At 45.2% G+C, this 21,980-nt stretch overlaps 1 protein-coding gene across 4 annotated transcripts in view; it reads right to left on the reverse strand.

Annotated features, from left to right (window-relative positions):
- LOC120995636 (toll-like receptor 8) overlaps positions 1–21,980 on the reverse strand; it is a 90,421-nt gene that overhangs the window by 41,538 nt on the left and 26,903 nt on the right. For 3 of the 4 annotated variants that reach the window (XR_005777638.1, XM_040424979.1, XM_040424980.1), the window contains one exon: positions 1,501–1,742. The exons of the other annotated variant lie outside the window; for it this stretch is intronic. The gene's annotated coding sequence lies outside the window, so the exon portion shown is untranslated. The remainder of the gene's footprint in view (positions 1–1,500; positions 1,743–21,980) is intronic. 4 annotated transcript variants of the gene reach the window in all.

Below are 21,980 nucleotides of genomic sequence, written 5' to 3' on the forward strand. Positions count from 1 at the left end.
TTTGTGGATAGCACACTGATCTTTTCATTTCTTTGGGGCCATGCACACGTATCCATGTGGTCTTTCTACAAATGATAGAACATGTATTATTCTGGTCCATTTTGTGGACGAGAATAGCCATTTCTATTGATGGGAGTGGAAAAAAAGTGGTATGCACACGGAAGGTATCCGTATCTCGTGGAACTGTGGTTGGCGGACTGAAATAAGGATACTATTGTGTGCATGAGGCTTAATAGAGAGGCCAGAGCCACACTCAGTTTAATTTACAGCAAAAAGCAGAATTTTTCAATTATCTCCCACTTTTCAATTAATACCTTTCATTCCACAGCAAATGAACAGTCAGTTTGTGACATTAAAGGGGTTGTGCCAAGTTTGCAAGGTTTTTCATCAGATCTCAGATGGGAGGAACAGGACCCCTGTTTTCAGAATTGATAGTGGACCCAGCAGTCGGACCCACAGAGATCTGCTAGTTATCCCCTATGCTGTGGTGATTAGTACTGTACCTACTAATTGTGGTCAAACATGGGACAACTTCTGAACCTGCACCAGGGTCATGGTACCCAAAGCTCACTTATGCACATGAGAGTGAAGGCTAGACCATCTGGTCACATGAGAGCTTATTCTGGAGTGTCACCTGAAGTGATCAGGACATGTTGCTAACAGTTGGTGCCACATGCCACCTTCAAAGGTTGAGTCCATGCTTCCATGTTTTGGCACCATAAGGGACACCTACACAATAGTAAGTAGGCAAGCGTTTAATGTTATGACTAATTGATTGTTGTAGAAATATTAATAGTTGTAATCCGCTCACATCAAACTTTGTGTAAGGAAAGGTAAAAATCTCAACTGCAGTCAGCCAAAGGTGTTTTCATGTTAAGTTCTGCTGAGCAACTACCTTCCCCCTGCCCAGTCTGTTTCTTTTATTTACTCACAAAAGGTGTAAAAGGGGCTGGCCCAAGACAAGGATACAGGAAGTGATGACATACAGGAAGTGATGACATAGGAAGATGAGAACATTCCCAGCTAAAAAACACATGTATACAATAACCACTGAAGCGAACTTTATCCAGCCTTGCTCAGTGATCAATGCCAGAGTTACTATGATCCTCGTGCATGTTTATTTACAGGACAACATCATTATCATAGAGACAACAAATGCACGTTCCTTTCATATATTGTTCTCTTAACAAATGCATCCACGCCAAACCAATAAATCCGCGCCTTGCGCGGGGGCCCTAGCCGGCGTCCATACATCAGCCAACAAAACACTGCTCTGCTGAACACATCAGTCTCCCCCGGCCAACAGCCAAGCGCTTAGCACATGGACCATTCGCCGACAGAGACCCCTGCGCCCAGCAGCTGTGACAGGACATACACGGAAAGATATCCACTCCAATTGTTTACCCTGACACTGAGAGACATGATGACAATACACAATATATTAAATACACATCCTAATAAAATTTCCACAACATGATGTAACAAACAAAAAATACTTACAGTGAATTCACAAGTCTTACACGGTGTATCAGAAAGCACTTATTCAACGTAAGATAAAGATTCTGTACCCAGTGCTTGAGTTTTCGAAATACTCTTAAAAGTTGGCCCTCAGTGCTTTATCCCGTTGAATGGTTGTTATTGCAAAAGGATCTAAGGTTGGGGGTTGTACTGTAGATGTCACAGCAAGCAAGAATTTACAGCAGATTAATTGTAGATCTAACCTGCTTAATCATCTACGAAACCTGTGTGAACAAATAATTATTATAAAGAGTTATAAGAATATAATAACTAAATCCTCAATTACATTAGTTACAACAGAATTTGTGTGATTGAAGAAACGCTAGTTCTCATTGTACAAAAGTCTAGGCACATTGATATAGTTTACACAAGTGAAGGAGAAACTCATGGTAATCAGACACATGAAAGTCCATGCAAGACCCAATTATCATTATGAGTAAAGGCACTTTTATACAGGCTAAAGATCATTCCTGATAATTGTCCAGTGTAAAGGTACCAGTGAACACATGACAACTGAGCAAATACTCATTCATCGGGTGATTCCGTTTCTAATGTGCTACCTAAAACCCTTGTTCTTTGACAATACATTGCTATGTGTAAACAGATCTATGCTTCCAACCAAGAAGGGGACTGTATGGGGACGAGCTATCGTAGCAACGATTCTTTATCCGTATACGATCCTATGCATTACTGTGTCAGGAGGGTTGCTATGCCGACAAGTCAAGTTCCAGCTGATAGACCAATCAGTGAGTATGGACGCCAAGCCAATCGGGTCCCTGGCTCGGGGTCCAATCCCAGAACTAGGTAGGAGATTTAAAGGACTGGAAAAACATGGCTACTGTTTTCCAGAATCAGCGCCACTCCTGTCCATGGGTTGTGTATGATATTGCAGCTCAGCTCCTTTGAAGTGAATAAGGCTGAGCTGCAATACCACACACAACCTATTGACATGTGTGGTGAAGTTAGGAGTCATGTATTTCTAATACTGGACAATCCCTTTATGTCTAACTCTTTCTTTCTATCTTTTCTTGTGATTCATCTGTGCCCTGGCTCTTGTGCATTATGCTACTCTAAACTCCTGGTGAACTGTCCTTTGGCTTTTTGGATGAACCTTTTGTCTGCTGATTCAGCTTCTTTGGATTCTCTTGCCATAATGACTTTTGGCGCGTCTCTGGATTTACCCTTTGTCTTTTGTATTGGCTGTATACAGTATGTTTCCCTTGGTTTGGACCCTGCTTGCCAACTACTCTTTGTACCTTCCCGGTCATTCTGGTAGGTCTTCTAATAGTGAGCTTACATAAGTCTTATGCTACCTTACTCTGCAGACATAAGCCTGGTCTCTATCAGCCAAGTCCATCAAGCCTTAACTTCCTACCAATCACAGTCATTAAAGGGGTTGTCTCAGTTCAGCAAGTGGCATTTATTATGTAGAGAAAGTCAATATATTTACTAATGTATTGTTATTATCCATAATGTTTCCTTTGCTGGCTAGATTAATTTTTCCATCACATTATACACTTTTCGTTTCCATGGTTACGACCACCCTGCAATCCAGCATCGGTGGCCGTGCTTGCACACTATGGAAAAAAAGTACTCTCCTCTCTTGTGGCCAGGACCATAGAAGCACACACAGGCCAGCGCTTTTTCCTATAGTGTGCAAGCGCAGCCACCGATGCTGGATTGAGGGGTGGTCGTAACCATAGGAATAAGAATTATATAATGTGATGGAAAAATGAGTATAGCCAAAAAGGGAAACATTATGAATCATGACAATACATTAGTAAGGGCCTTGTATTAACTTTCTTTACACAATAAATGACATTTTCTGAAGTGAGACAACTCTTTTAAGGAAGACTGGTAGCAGTTTTTGAATTAGCTGGCTGTGGTTCCAGGTGGTGAAATAAATATTGCTCTTTTTCTACAAATAGTACCGTAGCTGTCCAAAGGTTGTGTGGTATTGCAGCTCAGTTACATTCACTGAATGGAGTTAAGCAGTGTGGAAGATGCCCCTAAATCAGGGAAGATCACGTTTGCTCTACTGCTCCTAAATAAATAGTAACCCAAGGGTTTTACATGCACGGAAGAAAATAACTGTGACACACACACTGGGGTCAAAGCAAATTCTTGTTTATTACAGGAAGTACAGAAGTTTATATAGACATCAGAGGGACATTCCCCCTGAGGCATGTGACATTGTTACATTGGCTAACATATGAAAATAAGAAAAGAGATAACACTTAGCATCTGCCCATTGTGCATTGTTTTACTAACTGTGGTATGTGAACTATGTAAATATCTAGCTATAGGCGCCATCTTGTAATGGAGTTTTCACTAACAGCAGAACAGAATATATGACGTAGCAAGGAGGCGTGTTCTCTTGGGTAGGATGGAACATTTGTGCTCTGGAGAAGATAAGGTGTTGTCTGAGAGCTAAAGTATGTGGGAGCTTTCTTAGCTGAATCAAAGAATGTAGTCCACATCTCTATCAGTCCCCCCTTGGACCTTATTCTTTCCGTAATGAAAGCCTAGCACATCTGTCCCCATGCTTCGAATCCTCTTCGCCAGCTTCTATGTCAACCTAGCCTAGTGTATAGACTCCCATGACACTGGACTTAGCATATACCAAATACAATCGATAGACAGGTGATGATTATATGGCACTTAGCAGTATAGCTTTTGTTGAAATTCTACACTATTTTATATAATATGCCTCCATGTACAGAAAATATTTTGTGCTGTCCACACAGAGGTCCTGTCCATAAAATGGCTTCTGTTGGAGGGTCATGTGACCAGGCAAATCACTTCATGTAATGCACTCTGCATTTAAACACACTCCACCTACTCTAAAATCACAGCAGAACAAGTGAAGAAGGAAGGTGCTGGTAACATGATCCTCCATCAGCAGCCATTTTATGGACAGGACCTCTGTGTGGACAGCACAAAAGATTTTGTAAATAAGGGAGTATACCTCATGAAATATAGAAAATGGTGCAGAATTTCAACAAAGACTATATTAGTAACCAGAAGGTGGCCAACTCCTTTAATTACTCTAGCTTCCATTCCTCCTTAGATTTAATTTATTCAAATTTACCTTGTTTTCAGTTTTCTTTTGCTTAAATCCTAGTTTATCATTTGTCAAATGTCTGCTGTCCCATCATGCCTTAGGACAGCGAGATGTGTCCTAAGAAGATCATATGACACTAACAACGCCATTTGTTCTTACCAATGACATTTCCTATGTTTTATTGCTTCTAGGTTCCAATGCAGGATGTATCCTACAACAACTGAATATCAAAACAGATGTGCTGCAGGGTACAATAGTAGGCTAATAAGTTTAGAATAAGGCAGCTTCGCTAAATGGTGGTATGTGGGTAAAGTGATATAACAGCAATATCTGTTGGGTGGGATATATTTATACTACTGGCACAACCCCTTTAAATCTCCTGATGGACTTGCCTTCACCAAGCCTGATTAAGGATATGCTTCTATAAAAGTATTTGTCAGCTTGTCAGTTCCGTGAATGAGCACTGTTGCTAATCTTGCTCAAAGGGCTTATGCAATTCTAAATAATCTATTTTTGATGTAATCGTGCCTATATTTTTTATTTTGGAGCTGCTTTTTATGGTATTGTGAAGCTGATAATCTGTGATACATTGTACTAACAATTACAGAACACAGGCAAAGAGTGATTATTGGCTTTCCTTCCTGAAATTGTACTCAGTATGCAAAAATAAATCACAGGGTACTAAAACTGTTATAGTGTAGATTTGAAAAACACAGTGGAGGACTTTTGGCACTGGTCGGTTGCTAGGCAATTATCTGGAACAAACCAGTTGTTCCTGATAATTGCTTTTCATTGGGTAGAGGGGAGAGCTACATTTATATGCAGCAATCATCTCCTGTGTATAGGAACGAGCAGTCACTACTTATATCATCCATCCCTATACACATTCATTATCTGCCTGCAACAGATCTCTGTGTACACATGATGATCTGCTACCAGCAAACAATGATTTTATGTGCCACATAAAAGATGTGATCACCTTATGAACATTGGTTTGCTCATTGATCAGGAACAAGAGTTGGTAGGAATGCTCATGCTTAAAGAGGACCTTTCATGGGTCCAGACTTTATAAACTAAGTATTAGGGTATGTAGGGCATACAGCGGGGATCTAATAGCACTTACTATTTTTTCTGGGCGCTGCTCCGTTCGCCTGCTGTGGCCCCCGTTAAATTCTACTGCCCTGTATGCAAATTTCTGCAGTACACTGCCCTGTTTATCAATGGGCGTCTCCTTCTCCCTGGCTGTGAGAGGTCCAATCGCAGCGGAGAGCGTCACAGCCAGAGAGAAAACAGGACTGTCTCCTCTCCCTGTTCCAATGCGAAAATTAGCATGCAGGGTGGGAGAATAAAATGGGGACCACAGCGGGCGAACGGAGCGCCACCCAGAAAAAAATAGTTAGTGCTATTAGGCTACTTTCACACTTGCGTTCGGGGTTCCGCTTGTGAGCTCCGTTTGAAGGCTCTCACAAGCGGCCCCGAACGGATCCGTACAGCCCCAATGCATTCTGAGTGGATGCAGATCTGCTCAGAATGCATCAGTTTGGCACCGTTTGGCCTCCGTTCCGCTCAGCAGGCGGACACCCGAACGCAGCTTGCAGCGTTTTTGTGTCCGCCTGGCCGTGCGGAGCCAAACGGATCCGTCCAGACTTACAATGCAAGTCAATGGGGATGGATCCGTTTGACGTTGACACAATATGGTGCAATTTCAAAGAGATAACACTTAGCATCTGCCCATTGTGCATTGTTTTACTAACTGTGGTATGTGAACTATGTAAATATCTAGCTATAGGCGCCATCTTGTAATGGAGTTTTCACTAACAGCAGAACAGAATATATGACGTAGCAAGGAGGCGTGTTCTCTTGGGTAGGATGGAACATTTGTGCTCTGGAGAAGATAAGGTGTTGTCTGAGAGCTAAAGTATGTGGGAGCTTTCTTAGCTGAATCAAAGAATGTAGTCCACATCTCTATCAGTCTCCCCTTGGACCTTATTCTTTCCGTAATGAAAGCCTAGCACATCTGTCCCCATGCTTCGAATCCTCTTCGCCAGCTTCTATGTCAACCTAGCCTAGTGTATAGACTCCCATGACACTGGACTTAGCATATACCAAATACAATCGATAGACAGGTGATGATTATATGGCACTTAGCAGTATAGCTTTTGTTGAAATTCTACACTATTTTATATAATATGCCTCCATGTACAGAAAATATTTTGTGCTGTCCACACAGAGGTCCTGTCCATAAAATGGCTTCTGTTGGAGGGTCATGTGACCAGGCAAATCACTTCATGTAATGCACTCTGCATTTAAACACACTCCACCTACTCTAAAATCACAGCAGAACAAGTGAAGAAGGAAGGTGCTGGTAACATGATCCTCCATCAGCAGCCATTTTATGGACAGGACCTCTGTTGACAGTACAAAAGATTTTGTAAATAAGGGAGTATACCTCATGAAATATAGAAAATGGTGCAGAATTTCAACAAAGACTATATTAGTAACCAGAAGGTGGCCAACTCCTTTAATTACTCTAGCTTCCATTCCTCCTTAGATTTAATTTATTCAAATTTACCTTGTTTTCAGTTTTCTTTTGCTTAAATCCTAGTTTATCATTTGTCAAATGTCTGCTGTCCCATCATGCCTTAGGACAGCGAGATGTGTCCTAAGAAGATCATATGACACTAACAACGCCATTTGTTCTTACCAATGACATTTCCTATGTTTTATTGCTTCTAGGTTCCAATGCAGGATGTATCCTACAACAACTGAATATCAAAACAGATGTGCTGCAGGGTACAATAGTAGGCTAATAAGTTTAGAATAAGGCAGCTTCGCTAAATGGTGGTATGTGGGTAAAGTGATATAACAGCAATATCTGTTGGGTGGGATATATTTATACTACTGGCACAACCCCTTTAAATCTCCTGATGGACTTGCCTTCACCAAGCCTGATTAAGGATATGCTTCTATAAAAGTATTTGTCAGCTTGTCAGTTCCGTGAATGAGCACTGTTGCTAATCTTGCTCAAAGGGCTTATGCAATTCTAAATAATCTATTTTTGATGTAATCGTGCCTATATTTTTTATTTTGGAGCTGCTTTTTATGGTATTGTGAAGCTGATAATCTGTGATACATTGTACTAACAATTACAGAACACAGGCAAAGAGTGATTATTGGCTTTCCTTCCTGAAATTGTACTCAGTATGCAAAAATAAATCACAGGGTACTAAAACTGTTATAGTGTAGATTTGAAAAACACAGTGGAGGACTTTTGGCACTGGTCGGTTGATAGGCAATTATCTGGAACAAACCAGTTGTTCCTGATAATTGCTTTTCATTGGGTAGAGGGGAGAGCTACATTTATATGCAGCAATCATCTCCTGTGTATAGGAACGAGCAGTCACTACTTATATCATCCATCCCTATACACATTCATTATCTGCCTGCAACAGATCTCTGTGTACACATGATGATCTGCTACCAGCAAACAATGATTTTATGTGCCACATAAAAGATGTGATCACCTTATGAACATTGGTTTGCTCATTGATCAGGAACAAGAGTTGGTAGGAATGCTCATGCTTAAAGAGGACCTTTCATGGGTCCAGACTTTATAAACTAAGTATCAGGGTATGTAGGGCATACAGCGGGGATCTAATAGCACTTACTATTTTTTCTGGGCGCTGCTCCGTTCGCCTGCTGTGGCCCCCGTTAAATTCTACTGCCCTGTATGCAAATTTCTGCAGTACACTGCCCTGTTTATCAATGGGCGTCTCCTTCTCCCTGGCTGTGAGAGGTCCAATCGCAGCGGAGAGCGTCACAGCCAGAGAGAAAACAGGGCTGTCTCCTCCTCCCTGTTCCAATGCGAAAATTAGCATGCAGGGTGGGAGAATAAAATGGGGACCACAGCGGGCGAACGGAGCGCCACCCAGAAAAAAATAGTTAGTGCTATTAGGCTACTTTCACACTTGCGTTCGGGGTTCCGCTTGTGAGCTCCGTTTGAAGGCTCTCACAAGCGGCCCCGAACGGATCCGTACAGCCCCAATGCATTCTGAGTGGATGCAGATCTGCTCAGAATGCATCAGTTTGGCACCGTTTGGCCTCCGTTCCGCTCAGCAGGCGGACACCCGAACGCAGCTTGCAGCGTTTTTGTGTCCGCCTGGCCGTGCGGAGCCAAACGGATCCGTCCAGACTTACAATGCAAGTCAATGGGGATGGATCCGTTTGACGTTGACACAATATGGTGCAATTTCAAACGGATCTGTCCCCCATTGACTTTCAATGTAAAGTCAGGAGTCCCTTATTAATATACCGTCAGATCGGAGTTTTCTCCAATCCGATGGTATATTTTAACTTGAAGCGTCCCCATCACCATGGGAACGCCTCTATGTTAGAATATACCAACGGATTTGAGTTAGATCGTGAAACTCAGATCCGACAGTATATTTGTCACGGCTGAGGATGGGGAAAACCCTCAGCCGTGCGATGAACAGAGATGATGGTCGCTACTCGATCAGGACGACAGGATTAGGGAGCAGGTCACCTCCTAAACGCATCCCTAACCTGACCCTGACTCCTAGCTACATGAGCCGACCTTGATGGTAGGAGGGCTCATGCTCCGGAACCTAGAAGTCCCTGCTAGCCCTCAAGATGGCCCTCACCTAGGAGCAGGGTAAGACGACCTGTTCCTTCTGGACACGAAGGAACAGGAGTCTCACTGGCCAAGCTGTTGGGAAAAAGGGGAACACAAACAGTCCTATGGATATGGCAGGTAATGTGAACTAGTTCCACTTACCTGCCACAGCCTTGCTGACTGGATCCCTGAGCAGGCAAGCTGAAGTCCACACAACATTCAATGAACCCAGCAAACACACAACCACACACAGGAACCCAGATCCATAGCTGCACCAATATACAACAGGAAAATATCAACTGAACATCACATAACATGGTGTATCACAATTTATGACCACAAGGGTGGCCCTCACTGGCAGATGGAAATGTGACCAGGAGAGTTCCTCCAGCTTACAACAAGGCTGGAGTACCCCTCAGACATCAGGTCTAAACTGAGGCTTCATAGCCCATGCAGCCACACCCACAATCGGACACACCCAGTGCACACACACACTAGGAAGGAGGTTAACCCTTCCAACCAGGGCTGCCATCAGAAATTTTGGGGCCCCTTACACAGCTCAAGGCCTGGGCCCCCCCCCCCCCCCCCCCCCCCCCTCAGGCGAAAGCAAATTTTGCTGCCCCCCTTGACTCAGCCCATTGACCACACCCTTTGACCCGCCCCTTTTTGTCAGTCACCTTTTTAATGATTGTTTCATACAACATTTTACTTGAACAGCTAATTTTAGATATTCTAGATATTCTTGGTGGTCATCTGTGCCATTTTGGCTTCAAAACATTACATGGCCCCCTACACTACATTACATTATGGACAATTGTTAGTTTTTTTACCTTGACTGGTGGTGGCCTAGATGTGTTTATCAGCAAGTCTGCTCCAGTCACTGTTATGGGGGGGATCTGTGGATGGCACTGTTATGGGGGATCTGTGGATGGCACTGTTATGGGGGATCTGTGGATGGCACTGTTATGGGGAATCTGTGGATGACACACTGTTATGGGGGGATCTGTGGATGACACATTGTTATGGGGGATCTGTGGATGACACACTTATGGGGGATCTGTGGATGACACACTGTTATGGGGGATCTGTGGATGACACACTGTTATGGGGGATCTGTGGATGACACTGTTATGGGGGATCTGTGCATGACACTGTTATGGGGGATCTGTGCATGACACTGTTATGGAGGGGGATCGGTGGATGGCACTGTTATAGAGGGGGATCTGTGGATGGCACTGTTATGGAGGGGGATCTGTGGATGGCACTGTTATGGAGGGGGATCTGTGGATGTCACTGTTATGGAGAGGGATCTGTGGATGGCACTGTTATGGAGGGGGATCTGTGGATGACACTGTTATGGGAAATCTGTGGATGACACTGTTATGGGAGATCATTGGATGACACTGTTATGGGGGATCTGTGGATGACACTTATGGGGGGGATCTGTGGATGACACATACTGCATATAGTCATCTGTGGATGACACATACCGCATGGATGACACATATATGCTATATGTGTCATCCACAGATCTACCCCATGACAATGTCATCCACAGATCCCCCTCCATAACAGTGTTCTGTGGATGACACTATTATGGGGGATCTGTGGATGGCACTGTTATGGGGGGGATCTCTGGATGACACTTATGGGGGGATCTGTGGATGACACATACCGTATATAGCATCTTATGCTATGTGTCATCCACAGATCCCCCTCCATAACAGTGTTCTGTGGATGACACTATTATGGGGGATCTGTGGATGACACTGTTATGGGGGATCTGTGGATGGCACTGTTATGGGGGGATCTGTGGATGACACTTATGGGGGGCATCTGTGGATGACACTGTTATGGAGTGGGATCTGTGGATGACACTGTTATGGAGGGGGTTCTGTGGATGACACATACCGCATATACCATCTTATGCTATATGTGTCATCCACAGATCCACCCCATGACAATGTCATCCACAGATCCCCCTCCATAACAGTGTTCTGTGGATGACACTATTATGGGGGATCTGTGGATGACACTATTATGGGGGATCTGTGGATGACACTATTATGGGGGATCTGTGGATGGCACTGTTATGGGGGGGGGGATCTGTGGATGACACATACCGTATATAGCATCTTATGCTATGTGTCATCCACAGATCCACCCCATGACAGTGTCATCCACAGATCCCCCTCCATAACAGTGTCATCCACAGATCCCCCCCATAAGTGTCATCCACAGACCCCCCCCATAACAGTGCCATCAACAGATCCCCCATAACAGTGTCATCCATGGATCCCCCTCCCTATAACTGTACCGCCATCCATATATCCCCCTCCCCGCCTCTCACAGGAGTATACATTTATAAACTGTAATCCGTATCCTGCAGACAGTTACTTTAACTTTAAATCAGCTCTCATCTCTTTACTACCTTACATTCAGCTCCCTCCAGTAACAGGCAGTGCGGGCGGCAGCGCTCACTCACTGACATCACGCGCCTGCGCCGCCTAGTGGGAGGAGCAGGCACGTGACATCAGTGAGGGAGCGCCCCCTGCACTGCCTGTTACCGGAGCTGAGTCAGTATAAGATAGTAAAGAGATGAGCGCTTATTTAAAGTTACTGCAGCAGGATACGGATTACCTGTAGCCTATCACTCACTGTCTGACACAAAAAAAAAAAAGGCTCGGGACTGGCCGGGCCCCCCCGGGGTCCGGGCCCCTTACTGGGGTATCGGCTTTACCCCCCTGATGGCGGCCCTGCTTCCAACACCAGGGAAGGGAAAACACCACTTAAAGGGGACGTGCACACAATAACATAAAACACAGTGCACACATACACACAAAAACGCATGCACAACATAGCAAGCTGCAATGGCACAGCTCAGACTGCTACGCTGCCACATACATACTGTTGCCAGCGGCAACCACAGGTGAGGCAAATACCACAGCCCTCACCTGTGATTGACAACCAAAGTAAACCGCTGACAACCGCATGCGGTTCAGGAGTCACGGTCATAACCATGGCCGTGACAATATTCTAACACAGAGGCGTTCCCATGGTGATGGGGACGCTTCAAGTTAGAATATACTGAGAACTGTGTACATGACTGCCCCCTGCTGCCTGGCAGGTGCTGCCAGGCAGCAGGAAGCAGACCCCCCCTCCCCCCTGTATTTAACTCATTGGTGGCCAGTGCGGCCCCCCCCTCCCTCCTTCCCCAGTATTAAATGTGACCAGTGCGGCCCCCCTCCCTCTATATTCATTGGTGGCCAGTGCGGCCCCCCCTCCCTCCCTTACCAGTATTAAATGTGACCAGTGCGGCCCCCCTCCATCTATATTCATTGGTGGCCAGTGCAGCCCCCCCCCCTCCCTCCCCAGTATTAAATGTGACCAGTGCAGCCCCCCTCCCTCTATATTCATTGGTGGCCAGTGCGGATTCCCAGTATCAAATGTGACCAGTGCGGCCTCCCCTCTTCCCCCCCCCCCTAATTAAAATCACCATCCCATCATTGGTGGCAGCGGAGAGTACCGATCGGAGTCCCAGTTTAATCGCTGGGGCTCCGATCGGTAACCATGGCAACCAGGACGCTACTGCAGTCCTGGTTGCCATGGTTACTTAGCAATTTTTAGAAGCATTATACTTACCTGCGAGCTGCGATGTCTGTGACCGGCCGGGCGCTCCTCCTACTGGTAAGTGACAGGTCTGTGCTATAAGCAATGCGCCGCACAGACCTTTCACTTACCAGTAGGAGGAGCTCCCGGCCAGTCACAGACATCGCAGGTAAGTATAATGCTTCTATTTATTGCTAAGTAACCATGGCAGCCAAGACTGCAATAGCGTCTTGGCTGCCATGGTAACCGATCGGAGCCCCAGCGATTAAACTGGGACTCCGATCGGACTTCTCCGCTGCCACCAATGATGGGGGGGGGGGGTGATTTTAATTAGGGGGGGAAGAGGGGAGGCCGCACTGGTCACATTTAATACTGGGAATCCGCACTGGCCACCAATGAATATAGAGGGAGGGGGGCTGCACTGGTCACATTTAATACTGGGGAGGGAGGGAGGGGGGGCCGCACTGGCCACCAATGAATATAGAGGGAGGGGGGCCGCACTGGTCACATTTAATACTGGGGAGGGAGGGGGGGCCGCACTGGCCACCAATGAATATAGAGGGAGGGGGGACGCACTGGTCACATTTAATACTGGGGAGGGAGGGGGGGCCGCACTGGCCACCAATGAATATAGAGGGAGGGGGGCTGCACTGGTCACATTTAATACAGGGGAGGGAGGGGGTTTGCCCCCTCCTGCCTGGCAGCACCTGATCTCTTACAGGGGGCTATGATTCGCACAATAATTGTGCGGATCACAGCCCCCTGTAAGAGATCGGGTGCTGCTAGGCAGCAGGGGGCAGTCATGTACACAGTTCTTTTAGTATATTCTAACTTGAAGCGTCCCCATCACCATGGGAACGCCTCTGTGTTAGAATATACTGTCGGATCTGAGTTTTCACGAAGTGAAAAATCAGATCTGTAAAAAAACAGTTATGCAGACGGATCCGTTCTGAACGGATGCAAGCGTTTGCATTATAGGAGCGGATCCGTCTGTGCAGACACCATACGGATCCGCTCCAAACGCAAGTGTGAAAGTAGCCTAAGATCCCTGCACTATGCCCTACATACCCTGATACTTAGTTTATAAAGTCTCTTTAAATTTACTGTGGTCCTCATTATATGTAAAAAGGTCTTAACACCAAAAGAAATCCAGCTTGACTGAAAACGTCAACTAAAACTGTTGGTTTTCTCATGTTCTTTATTATACTCTCATGAGCAAATTTTCAGTATGTATGATTTTGTAATGACAATGTTGTACGCAAATGTTTCGTTATACTTTGCTTTCAAGGGAATCTGTCACCTACTTTAAGTGTTTAAGACCATTCATAGTGGGCAGAGCAGTGCACATACGCGTGACCGGCGCTCGCATGAGATCTAAACCAGAGGAGGAGCATGAATAAGGAGAGGAGGGCGGGCCAAAGAAATCCAAGGGGGCCGGTTATCTGGGCACATCAGAGAGGGGCCTGGGCACTTGCGGCCATAGCGCCGCCCCTGGGCACTTGCAGGCCCTAATTTGCATATAGTTATAAAATATATTTTTCCGTTTGTGGACATGTGAAAGACACAATACAGATACTATTTTTACATTGGCGTAAAACGCTCAAAGTCGGTGACAGACTCCCTTTAAAAAATATTAAATAGTGAATGTTTAAAGGGATTTTCCAAGAGTAAAATATTGATGACCTATCCTCAGGGTTGTAAATAAATATGATAAGCAGCACCCACGGGGCTAATGACCTATCCAGAATGCAACAGCCAGTCCACGACCGCAGATCCACAGCAGTCCACAGATTAACAATCAAACAGCAGGCAATGGAAGCATCTCCAGATGATTCCTTTATTCTTCGTACTCACAGAATAGTGTACAAAAAGAGCAGCAAATGCAACATTTCGGCTATGAAATAGCCTTTATCAAGCATATCAACAAGTGATAAATCACAAACATATATAGTGCATGTGGCACCTTCCAATACTTCTAGGATGCCAATCAGACAAATTACACAACGCCCCAACATTAAAAGCCACCAATTTTATAGTGATCCTAATCAAAAACTCATTATTTGCAGTAGTGTTTAATTAAAAAGACGTATGAAGGGAGGAAGCCAAGGGAGCACATCCACCAAATACCTCGATTCACCATTGGCGTGCCTCTGATGCTATTGCACATGTCTGAGGCGTCATCACAGGGTGCCACGTATATCTCCAAGTGCCCAACCGCACATCAATCATTACAATCACATGACCATCCCCTGACTGTCACATTATCCAAATCCCGCCTCTTGAAACACATCAGCAAAGAAGCGCGTCTACATCACCATGAAGACTCCGCCTGATAATAGATGTAAAACATAATATATCTATGCCTTCACAGATATAGCTGCTCTATATGTGGCGCGATCACTGCACAGAGCAACCCAACACTTCAGGGGTAGTGTTGATCGAGCACTGTAGTGTCGACCGAGCAACCTAGTATAATGGAAGTCAAAGGGAGAACCCGAGCATTAACTGCTTACCGACCGCCTAACGCACGGATGCATCCTGGCGGCGGTCGATTCATTTCTCCTGGACGCATCCGTGCATCATCTTGCGAGACGCGAGATTTCCTGTGAACGCACGCACACAGGCGCGCACGTTCACAGGAACTGCAGGTAAGCGAGTGGATCTACAGCCTGCCAGCGGCGATCGTTCACTGGCAGGCTGTAGATGCGATTTTTTTAACCCCTAACAGGTATATTAGACGCTGTTTTGATAACAGCGTCTAATATACCTGCTACCTGGTCCTCTGGTGGTCCCTTTTGCTTGGATCGACCACCAGAGGACACAGGCAGCTCTGTAATAAGTAGCACCAAGCACCACACTACACTACATCCCCCCTGTCACTTATTAACCCCAGATCACCCCATATAGACTCCCTGATCACCCCCTGTCATTGATCACCCCCCTGTCATTGATCAGCCCCCTGTAAGGCTCCATTCAGATGTCCGTATGTGTTTTACGGATCCACGGATACATGGATCGGATCCGCAAAACACATACGGATGTCTGAATGGAGCCTTACAGGGGGGTGATCAATGACAGGGGGGTGATCACCCCATATAGACTCCCTGATCACCCCCCTGTCATTGATCACCCCCCTGTCATTGATCACCCCCCTGTAAGGCTCCATTCAAACGTCCGTAATTGTTTTACGGATCCACGGATCGGATCCGCAAAACACATACGGACGTCTGAATGGAGCCTTACAGGGGGGTGATCACCCCATATAGACTCCCTGATCACCCCCTGTCATTGATCACCCCCTTGTAAGGCTGGCTCCATTCAGAGGTCCGTATGTGTTTTGCGGATCCACGGATCCATGGATCGGATCCGCAAAACACATACGGACGTCTGAATGGAGCCTTACAGGGGGGTGATCACCCCATATAGACTCCCTGATCACCCCCCTGTCATTGATCACCCCCCTGTCATTGATCACCCACCTGTAAGGCTCCATTCAGACGTCCGTATGTGTTTTGCGGATCCGATCCATGGATCCGTGGATCTGCAAAACACATACGGACCTCTGAATGGAGACTTACAGGGGGGTGATCAATGACAGGGTGGTGATCACCCCATATAGACTCCCTGATCACCCCCCTGTCATTGATCACCCCCCTGTAAGGCTCCATTCAGACATTTTTTTGGCACAAGTTAGCGGAAATTGATATTTTTTTATTTTTTGTTTTTTCTTACAAAGTCTCATATTCCACTAACTTGTGACAAAAAATAAAATCTCACATGAACTCACCATACCCCTCACAGAATCCAAATGCATAAAAAATATTTGACATTTATATTCCAGACTTCTTCTCACGCTTTAGGGCCCCTAAAATGCCAGGGCAGTATAAATACCCCACATGTGACCCCATTTTGGAAAGAAGACACCTCAAGGTATTTTGTGAAGGGCATGGGGAGTTCATGTAAAATTTTATTTTTTGTCACAAGTTAGCGGAAAGGGAGACTTTGTGAGAAAAAACAAAAAAAACTTGTTGATATATCTCGGCAAAAGACAACTTTTCCAATTTTTTTATGCTGGGTGAGAGAAATATCTTGGCAAAAGACAACTTTGTATAAAAAAAATGGTAAAAGTTGTCTTTTGCCAAGATATTTCTCTCACCCAGCATGGGTATATGTAAAATGACACCCTAAAACACATTGCCCAACTTCTCCTGAGTACAGCGATACCAGATGTGTGACACCTTTTTGCAGCCTAGGTGGGCAAAGGGGCCCAAATTCCAAAGAGCACCTTTAGGATTTCATAGGGCATTTTTTACACATTTTGATTTCAAACTACTTCCCACACATTAGGGCCCCTAAAATGCCAGGGCAGTATAACTACCCCACAAGTGACCACATTTTGGAAAGAAGACACCCCAAGGTATTTCGTGATGGGCATAGTGAGTTTATGGAAGTTTTTATTTTTTGTCACAAGTTAGTGGAATATGAGACTTTGTATGAAAAAAAAAAAAAAAAATCATCATTTTCCGCTAACTTGTGACAAAAAATAAAAAGTTCTATGAACTTACTATGCCCATCAGTGAATACCTTAGGGTGTCTACTTTCCGAAATGGGGTTATTTGTGGGTTTTTTCTACTGTTTGGGCATTGTAGAACCTCAGGAAACATGACAGGTGCTCAGAAAGTCAGAGCTGCTTCAAAAAGCGGAAATTCACATTTTTGTACAATAGTTTGTAAACGCTATAACTTTTACCCAAACCATTTTTTTTTACCCAAACATTTTTTTTTATCAAAGGCATGTAGAACAATAAATTTAGAGAAAAATTTATATATGGATGTCGTTTTTAAAAAAAAAATTACAACTGAAAGTGAAAAATGTCATTTTTTTGCAAAAATTTTGTTAAATTTCGATTAATAACCAAAAAAGTAAAAATGTCAGCAGCAATGAAATACCACCAAATGAAAGCTCTTTTAGTGAGAAGAAAAGGAGGTAAAATCCATTTGGGTGGTAAGTTTCATGACCGAGCAATAAACGGTGAAAGTAGTGTAGTGCAGAATTGTAAAAAGTGGTCTGGTCTTTAAGGGTGTTTAAGCTAGGGGAGCTGAGGTGGTTAAACCAGGTACCCCCTGTTCTGAAGAGGGGAGGGTGCCTGGTTCATAGGAAAATGTCAGAAATTGATGGAAACACCACAAATTGGTTCTGGAACAGCATGGGGAGGATGTCTGGATGCATCTTGTACTCGCAGCTCGCTGCTGGGAATGATGTTGTCCGATTAGTATGCCACTTTTACAGAATGACAATAATACGCACAAAACCGAAGAAAAAAATCGATTTTAGAGGAAAAATTTATAGGAAACATTCTTTTCTATATATTTACTTGTATATAAAGTGCAAGTGCTGCCAAAAATTACAAGGAAGAGGCACTCTGATACAATCTATATATCATATAAAGGTGGGCCTCATTCACATTGTGGTACAATTGTTCATGTAGTAGGACTTCTACACTCATAAAGCCTATGCACTAAGTGAAAGGACTGCCAAAAATTACAAGGAACCGTCACTCCAAAACACCCTTTGTTACACATAAAGGAGGGCATCATACACAGCCTTGAAAAATGATGATTAATGGCCTGCTGGTGACCCTCAAAAACATTTAGAGCAAGGGCCTGCTGATCTGACCATCTAAAACATTATGGGCGAGGGCCTGCTTCCGCTTTGGTGACTCTAGATAACCTGGGGACGATCGCACGTCCCCGTGATGGCAATGATCCATTCGGATGTCTGCCCTATCAACTTTCGATGTTATTTTCAGCCCAAACCATGTAGACCATGGGTAATGGGGGAATCATGGTTCAATTCCAGAGAGGAAGCCTGAGAAACAGCTATGGCTACCACATCCAAGCAAGGCAGCATGCTCGGAAATTACCTATTAGGTATAATTAGGTAAGGGCCTGCAGGTGAGCTGACCCTGTAAAAGATTTTAGGTGCGGGCCCGCTGGTGAGCTGACCCTGCAAAAGATTGAAGGTTAAGGCCTGCTGGTGAGCTGACCCTGTAAAAAATTATATGCGAGGGCCTGCTGGTGATCTGACCTTGTAAAAGACTTTAGGTGCAGGCCTGCTGGTGAGCTGACCCTCTAAAACATTATATGCGAGGGCCTTCAGGTGAGCTGAACATGTAAAACATTATATGTGAGGGCATGCAGGTGTGCTGACCCTCTAAAAAATTTAATGCAAGGGTCTTCAGGTGAGCTGACCCTGTAAAAGATTTGAGGTGCAGGCCTGCTGGTAAGCTGACTCTGTAAAAGATTTGAGGTGCGGGCCTGCTGGTGAGCTGATCCTGTAATAAAATTTATGTGCAGGCTTGCAGGTGAACTGACCTTCTAAAAAATAAAATGCGAGGGCCTTCAGGTGAGCTGACCCTGTAAAAGATTTGAGGTGCAGGCCTGCTGGTAAGCTGACCCTGTAAAAGATTTTCTGTGCGGGCCTGCTGGTGAGCTGACCCAGTAAAAGATTGTAGGTGAAGGCCTGCTGGTGAGCTGACCCTCTAAAAAATTATATGCCCACCCATGCAGAACAGATGAAATTAAACTTCCATGGGTACTACCCTCTGTAGCGGAGGCAACCGTCTCCTGCTCCTCCTCCTCCTCTTGATCGTCCAATTCCTGCTGAGAAGACGAACTAAGGGTGGTCTGGCTATCACCCTGTGTAATGTCTTACCCCATTTCCACCTCTTCCACATGCAAAGCGTCGTCTTTAATTGTGAGCATCAAGTGTTTGAGTAGACACAGAAGTGAGATGGTTATGCTGATAGCGTTATTGCTGCTCACCATCTGTGTTGATTCCTCAAAGTATCTTAAAACCTCACAGAGGTCAGACATCCATGCCCACTCCTCGCTTCTGATTAGCGGAAGCTGACTGGAACTTGGAATAAGTGCAGGGATGACAGACAGACAAATAACAGGACGTGAATGGACTGAGTCAATACCAGGAAAGCTACAAAGTACAAATGGAGCAAGCAGAGAATTGTCAGGAGAAGCTGGGGTCAAATACCAGGAGAGCAGCAAAGTACACAAGGAGCAGGCAGAGGATCGTCAGGAATTCAGCAGGAGGCAGGTACGCCAGGAAAGACCAAATCACAGGTGGAACCTAAATTAACAGGCAACCTGTGGCCAGCAGGCTGCCTGTATTTATAGTGGGGAGTGAGGGTTATGTGACGTGGCCAGCGTCACATGACCGACAGACCAACCAGTCGAGCACCGAGTGATCAGCTCGGCGCTCAAGGCAGACTAGGAGCAGGGAGCCACCCAGCTAGTAAAGCCGCCCTGGGAATGAGGTCAAACACAGATCCTCATTCTCAAAGCTAAGCAACAGTTCTGCGGGCAATGGGGGACCGAGTGCACCTTCGGAACCCCGTTACAGTACCCCCCCTTTTACGAGGGGCCATCGGACCCAAGACTTCAGGCAATGGCTTTTCAGGGAGTTCTAAATGAAATTTTCGAACAAGTCTAGGAGCATGAACCTCCCTGGCAGGTACCCAAGATCTCTCTTCAGGTCCATGCCCCTTCCAGTGAATCAGGTACTGCAAGGAATTACGCACCTTCCTGACATCCACTATTTTAGACACCACATACTCGACAGCATCATTAACAAGAACCGGCGGAGGCGAGGCTTTTGATGGTACTACCTGTTCAAAATATTTTTTAAGCAGAGATTTATGGAACACATTATGAATGTGGAATGACTCAGGCAGCTCCAACCTAAAAGATACCGGGTTAATCACTTCCGTGATCTTATATGGTCCAATAAAACGAGGAGCAAATTTTTTAGAAGTTACCTTGAGAGATAGATTCTTGGAGGACAACCATACTTTATCCCCAACCTGAAAGTTTACCCCCCTTGAACGTCTCTTATCGGCCTTGAGTTTTTGAGAACATTGAGCCTTTTCTAGGTTCGATTGAACCCGGGCCCAAACTGTGCACAGTTCGGAGGAGAGTTTATCCGCTTCAGGGTTAGAGGAGGAAACGGACGACCCAGAATGAAAACGGGGATGAAAACCATGGTTACAAAAGAAAGGGGAGACCCCAGCAGAAGAATTGACACGGTTATTCAAAGCAAATTCAGCCAACGGAAGGAATTTGACCCATAATTGCTGGTCATCAGCAACATACAACCTCAAGAATTGTTCCACAGACTGATTAAGGCGTTCAGTCTGCCCATTACTCTCAGGATGGTAGGCGGAAGAAAAAGACAATGAAATTTTACATCTTTGACAGAAGGCCCTCCAGAATTTGGACACAAACTGCACACCCCTGTCAGAAACAATATTTTCCGGGATACCATGCAATCGAACAATTTCTTTCACAAAAATAGACGCCAGGGTTTTGGCATTCGGGAGTTTAGACAGGGGAATGAAATGGACCATCTTGCTAAACCTATCGACCACTACCCAAACTACAGTCTTACCCTCCGCCAGCGGTAGGTCAGTTATAAAGTCCATCGAGATATGGGACCAGGGTCTACTGGGAATGGGTATGGGTCGTAGGTTACCAGCAGGGTGAGTCTTAGGTGTCTTGGACCTGGCACAAACCTCACAGGCTGACACATAGGACTTGACATCCCTGGTTAGAGTGGGCCACCAATAAGATCTAGAAACCAGATCCTTAGTGCCCTCAACACCCGGATGTCCACAAAAGGCAGAATCGTGACACTCACCCAACAGCTGAAGACGAAATTGTACGGGAACAAACAACTTATCTGTTGGGGTGGATACCGGTGCCAGATGTTGTTCAGACCTAATGCGAGCCGAGATATCCTGGGTAAGAGCTGCTAAGAAGATTTTTGCTGGTAGGATGGTACCTCAGTAGGTTGAAAAGCCTGGAAGCTCCGAGATAATGCGTCCGCCTTCACATTTTTACTTCCCGGCCTGAACGTGATGGAAAAATCAAAACGAGTAAAAAACAGAGCCCATCTGGCTTGACGGGGATTCAACCTCTTAGCAGACTCGAGAAACATAAGGTTTTTATGGTCAGTGACAACAGTTACACAATGCCTTGCCCCCTCCAGAAAATGCCTCCACTCCTCAAATGCCCATTTAATGGCCAGCAGCTCCCTATTCCCTATGTCGTAGTTTCTCTCCGTGGGAGAGAATTTCCTGGAGAA

The sequence above is a fragment of the Bufo bufo genome, chromosome 3 (genome assembly GCF_905171765.1).
Source record: "Bufo bufo chromosome 3, aBufBuf1.1, whole genome shotgun sequence".
Taxonomy (NCBI): Eukaryota; Metazoa; Chordata; class Amphibia; order Anura; family Bufonidae; genus Bufo; species Bufo bufo.